Raw genomic sequence first — 6,719 nt, 5'->3', positions numbered from 1 at the left:
CGAGTTTCTCGTCAACAGCACACGCGCGCCGCGAAGACAACTGACTTTTTGACTGTCTGTGTAAATAATGTATATAGTATATTTATTTTGCATTTATAGTGTTCACTTTTAATGTTTTTATGCAGTGTATATCTATTTTATGTAGTGTACTATTTACCTCCCCCCATGTCTTTCTTCTGTCCCCTCACCTCTTTTATTTCATTTCTCCCACCTGCCTGCTATCCTTCTTTCCGCTGCCCCAGCTCAGGTGCCGCCGCACGTGATGGCAGATGCCGGGGCTAGCAAATTCTTTTACCTTCCTTTTATGGTATTTAAATAAACCACTACCACCACCACCATTGCGGCAGAATGCGGTACACCTCGCATTCCGCGATGGGCCCCCTTTTTTTTTGGCGTTCTCGACGGCACCGAAGCGTCGCGGTTCTCCGCCGTCTGACATTCCTGCAGCGAGCCAGTGCATCAGTGGTCCCGCCAATTAGCTGAAAAACAACTTTTCATCCTTCAAGCGGCGACGCGCGGGTGCGACAGGGAAGGGGAAAGCATCAAGCAATAAGGACGAGAACTCCCCCCCCCCCCCCTGTGGAGAGGGTTTTCAGAATGTTTTTTGTATGTGTTTCCTTTTTTTAGCCAAACCCCGGGCTCGAAGTTGGGTCCAACCTTCAGGGGCGGTGGCTACCACCTCCATTGGTTATCAAAGCTTAGGGCGGGCCTCGGAATATGCCCGCCCTAACTTCTTTGTTTGAAAAAAGCTTTAAAATTGCATGTAAAATCATAGGAGAGCAGTCTTGTCTAGTTGAGCTAGAGGCTCCGTGCAGTGGCACGTAATTGTACAGACCTAGGCTCTAACCTCGGGTCGATGAATAAGGTCTTGTCGAGTTTCTCTGTATGAGATCTTTTCTTTTATGTTAATTTGACTGTCTGTGTGACTCAACTTGTAACGCAGTTTGTCCTTGTACATCCTGTAAATATATTTTCTCTTTGACCTTCATCTGCACATCTCCCTTCATCACCGCCGAACAACAACGTTTGGAAGGGTCTGCACCCTTCCGAAGAACCCAACGGACCATCTTGAATTTACTGGCTATTCTTGATAAGACATTGAAGATCACATGAAAAGACGTACGTTTGGCTTTGCGTAAAGCATGGCAGTATTTGTGGTCAGCCGCTTTATGGCCAAGCCATGATTGTGGTGTTCCTAATCGTTTTCCTTTCCTAAATATAAGTTTCTTTTTGTGTTTTAGCGTGCGCAATGCCGTGTGGAACCAGCGTTTTGATATGTTAACACGAAAGGAAATACGCGGATCGTCAGAATGAACTGGCTCTATTAATTTTTTTCCAAACGAAGTCCAGGTTTTTTTAACCGACCAGTTAGAAAAAATAAGAAGATATGTGCGAGTCTTCCAGATTCTTTCAGACTGCTGTTGATGGCACCATAGTTTCCTCTTTTATAAACTAAGATATATTTAGGCCGTGTGAAACGCTGGCAAGTAAGCATAGTAACTGTTAACTCAAGAAGCAGATGATCACTAAATACTTCACTAAAAGACGCTGAGCTGGCATACTCAGGAGCAGTCCTGATGATCAAGTCCAAGATGTTATCGCCGCGGGTAGGTTGATTAACCATCTGGACAAAGGAAAAATCTAGAGTCAGATCAACGGATTCATTAGAGTTGCGAGAACAAGACGTTAGGCTATTCCAGCCAATATCAGTACAGATAAAATCGCCCAAAAGGAAGATGTCAGCTGCAGAAAATTATCCTTTAATTGAACTAAGGTTACCGGTTAAGAATATGGCGCTTTGCAACATATCCCAAGGATACACTTTTGTTTTGGGTTTTTGAACGAATACAGACCCACAATATCTCCAAGAGGGAGGAAATGTCAACAGAAAAATGTTCCAGCTTTTTTCTAATTGCGATTAGAACGCCACCACACCTTCTGCTGCTCCGATCTTTTTGGTGGATTGTGTAATCGTCAGTGTCAAATAGAACCTCGTGATCAGCGACATCTGAGTTCAACCAAGTTTCTGTTACTGGTAATATTAAGTAATTAGTACCGTTGTTTTGCAAGTGAGAACACAGTGCAGTGCGCATGGGGAGAATGTCACGTATATTAGTCAGCGATACCTTAAGCTGCGATAATCGAGAGAAGGCATTTGAAACTTGCGTGATATTACCCTGTAGGCGTGTTACCGGGGTACTGTTCAGCGATCTGAAAGACTGTATCACGGTGTCTGAAGTAGCGTTATATATATATATATATATATATATATATATATATATATATATATATATATATATATATATATATATCCTCAACTTATCAATGTGAACATTAAATGGCATTTTTTGTAGACTTCGCAAGCTCGAGAAGGTTCTTTGTGGCAATGCGTGTTTGGGCGGAAAAACCATCACACACGGCGAACTCAGTGTCCTTGAATTTAGAGGCCTTGTCGAAAACGCGTTGCCTGTCCTTGAAGAACGTAAACTTAACTATTTTTTTTAAATTTGGCCTACGTTTGTCAACATGGTGCTGGCTGATGCGGTGTGCGCGTTCAATCCGTGGCGGTTCCAGACAGATGCCGAGATGACGCGTGCGAGAACTTTTTCCTCGGCAGAAGACCACGACTCTGAAGCATCATCACCAACACCGAAGAAAAGCAAATTCCACCTTCGCGTTCGGCGTCTTCTCAGCGGGTGTGAAGTGTTTACAGTTTGTCAGATAAATTATGGGCAGACAGAGACAAGTTGGATACTGCAGCGCTGTGGGTGTTCTTAAAGGTGCACAAAAGAGGAATCTGAACTCGTCTTTTTACCGCAGGAACTCTATATACACGTTCCTGGCATTCTTAGAAACTTTTAATTATTTTCCTGTGCGGCCGATTGCCCTAATTAAATTGGATTAAACGTCCCGGCTCCCGCCTTTCTTTTTTAACTCAAAGCGGTAGGCAGGCGGAGTCAACCAACGCGTGGAGTGCCTTTCAGCCAGTCTATATACTGGGGGCTTCGCTTTCGCTTTTATTTTGTTTTTAGGCTTCTCTGAATAAACAGTTTCAGTCACAGACAAAATAGTCGCAAATCCGGCCCGCGGAAACAAAAATACCAGTGGACTCCCTGATTTACGTATCACTCCGCCGATGGCAGAACGGCAAGCCGCCACAGGACTGGCTGACGCGTTGGTTGACTCCTCCTACCTACCGCGTTGAGTTCAAAAAAATGGCGGGAGCCGGGACGTTTTATCCGATTTAATTAGGGCAATCGGCCGCACAGGAATATAATTCGAAGTTTCTAATAATGCCCGGAACGTGTAGATAGAGTTCCCGCGGTAAAAAGATGAGTTCAGATTCCTCTTTAGTGCACCTTTAAACTCGGCAGCGTCAGTTTCAATTGCACGGATTCTGGCAGACAGCCGCCTCAACTCGACATTGACGGATGCCTGCCAGTTCTTCATTGCTAGTAGGTCCTTCCTAAGTGATTCTTGTCCTAATTCAATCTTCTGAGCGGTTGCTAAGACCGTCGCCAAAACATCATTATGCTCAGGGCCGGGCTTTGTTTCTATATCACCATAAGAAAGTTTTAGTTTCACGTACGTACAGAGTTCACGTACGCAAACGTGAGAAGTCTACGTAGCATACGCGTATGTCGTTTCAAACCCTTTTTATTGCACGCGATAGACGCCGCGCGTTCTTCCTAGCGCCATCTGCTGACAGATGAAGACACTGCTGTAGCCACTCTAAGACAAGACGGGTCAAAACCAAGCCAGTCGAACTGCTTAGAAGAATGTCTTGATGGGAAAGTTCGTAACTGTACATATTTGGTTACAGGCGCGAAAACGGACACAACACAAGGTAGAAAGACGGGACGGAGCGCCACTCACAACTGATTTATTTGAAGGCAACACGGACAAATATATACCATCGTACACGCAAGGAATGCTATCATCTTCAAAGTTGATATGATAGCGAACGAGTGAAAAAATTGTTCTCTGCCTTATACAAAGATATGGATGTGTCGCTCAAACACATGCTTCCTTTCTTTGCAATAAAAAAAGCTTTGATTAATTCTCTGGCTTTCGTGTCTTTGCTTTTTGATAGAATTCGCGCACTGGAAAAACATGGCTCACAAGTGCGTGACGGGCAGGACCTTATATGCTTAGGCATATTTGGGCCTTCTTTATCTTGCACTATGTTTCGCGCCTGTAACCAAAGATGTACAGTCGAACTGCGTAAGAGCGCTGCTTCGCTAGGCTTCACAGCTGGGAAATCGCGCCTATATCTGAAAAACAAAAGCTCTTTGTCGCTTGAAACTTTCTGGGAGTGTAAGAATGGGCAAATCGAAGGCGTATTCAGCAGTTTAGAACACGATATCGCGTCGAGGGATTAGCAATGAAGCTGTTATCGCTGTGAAGCGGGCGGGCAGGGCGCCGCCATGTTTGTCAACGCCACGTACGCAAGCAACGCAAAGACCGCAACGTAAAAATCCGAATCTCACGTACGTACGTGAGACTCGCGCATACCCTTTGCCTTCTGCGCATGCGCACTGGTCACCCGTAAGAGCTCTACGTACGTGAAGACTGTACGTACGTTAAACTAAAACTCTCTAGTGACGGACCATGTGACCGTTGCTTGTCTTGGCGGCGAATAGGCGCCCGGCCTATGGGAGTTTGCATGGAGCTTCCTTCTGACCACCTCAGCTACCATGGGCGCTCTAAGCATCATGGGGCAGAGAGCTACCGACTGCAGAACCAAAACTTCCAGGCAAAAAATAATGAAAAAAACAAACGTTGTTCGATGATCAAGAATGTCGTAAAATTCAATATCCTGCCTATAAATTGCAACAAACGAGCAGAAAAGCATGTAAATATAAAGTTTGCCCAAAATAAGCGATGGCTTGCTCTCCAATTGGCCAAGTACTGCAGATTACAAAAGCCAATATTACGTGCTTAACAGGCGCACTTTTAAAAAGAAATCGGTTTTCAAAAAAAAATCGTTGTCGCTTAAACACTTTCAGGTGTTTTTTTTTTTTATTGCACTTCGGAAAACAGAAACCTTTTATTGCATTTTCGCTACTATGGCTTTTGCACACTGCGTGTGCACCAAAGTCGTCGGTGCGCGGGGCGCGCCGTGGTCGGAATGGAGCATCTCAGTAACGCCACTCTGTGTTCCTGAAAACAACTGACTGTCCCGCACCAAGTAGCTCATCGCCCCATGATGCTTTGAGGGCCCATGGTAGCTGAGGTGCAGCGCCGCCAGCTTTCCCTCTAGTTAATATGTGGTTAATAAACTCTATGCCTAGATTTTAGTCTCCTGCCCACGGTGCTCGTGAAATGAAAGAAAATTGGTTCTTGGGGAAAGTAGTGGTGCAGTATCTGTCTCACATACCGGCTGACACCTGAACCGCGCCGTAAGAGAAGCGATAAAAGAGGGTCTGACAGAAGAAAGGAAGAAAGAGGTGCCGTATAGTGGAGGGCTACGGAATGATTTCGACCACCTGGGGAACTTTAACGTGCGCTGACACCGCACAGCACACGGGCGCCTTTGCGTTTTGCCTCCATCGAATCGCTGCCGCCCTCGGCGGAGGGATGGGACAAGCTCTTGACCAGTTCAAGACAAAAAGGCTGCCGCCGTCTGGAAGACGTTGAAGAGACGAGGATTAGCTGTTTGGTTTACTATAATTGATATGAATGAGACTAAACGGAGGTGTCGGCCGCCCGGCGTTCTCGCAAGTATCCGAGTATGTCCGATCTCTTCAACTCATTTCCCAGACCTTCTTCGGCCACGGCGTAAGATGTCGATGGTTTGGGATAATCCATGTCCCGCTTCAAACACACTGTGGTAGTGACCGTATCCGCGAAATGAGCGCATCTGAGAGGAGCTACCGAGGGAGGCGGCTCATTGCGGATCAATGGATGGATGAATGGATGGATGAACGGACGGACGGACGGATGGATGGATGGAGCGTTCCCTTTGAAACGGGGTGATGGCAGTTGCCACCATGCTCAGATTTTTAAGTTTATTTTATTTACATCATAGATTTGGGTAGGTCCGGGTAAAAAGTGATAGCAGATCACTTGAGGGACCCCAGGACCCCCCTTTACATGGCATAGAGCAGGAAATATGAGTACTATGTAAAAGATTGCAAACATCAGAAGATCGGCCACAACTATAGACAAAACTTTTTACACAGATATACATACAAAATATTGTATACATCAATATATATATATATATATATATATATATATATATATATATATATATATATATATATATATATATATATATATATATATATATATATATATATATATATATATATATATATTGCGCCGGTCCGCTGTCGTCGCTCTTCTGCAGCCGCGATCTCCTTCCCGCCATGTCGAGCCCAAGCGATACCGAGAACTCTCCGCTGGCACCGCACCCCCAGCGAAGGCCGAAAAGCCGGCCGAAGCACCAGCCGCACAGGAGTCCGCGGCCAGCCCAACGTCCGACGCTACCACAACCGCCACGTCGGCTCCGGCAAAGCCCAGCGTTCACAAGACGGATTACGAAAAAGATGTAGTCTCTCTCTCTACCACCAGTTTACTCGCTCAGTCTCGTCGTCGTCTTCCCACTTCAGTATATATATATATATATATATATATATATATATATATATATATATATATATATATATATATATATATATATATATATATATATATATATATATGCTTATGGA

This window comes from Amblyomma americanum, chromosome 10 (genome assembly GCF_052857255.1).
Source record: "Amblyomma americanum isolate KBUSLIRL-KWMA chromosome 10, ASM5285725v1, whole genome shotgun sequence".
Classification (NCBI taxonomy): domain Eukaryota; kingdom Metazoa; phylum Arthropoda; class Arachnida; order Ixodida; family Ixodidae; genus Amblyomma; species Amblyomma americanum.
This window is presented reverse-complemented; position numbering follows the sequence as displayed.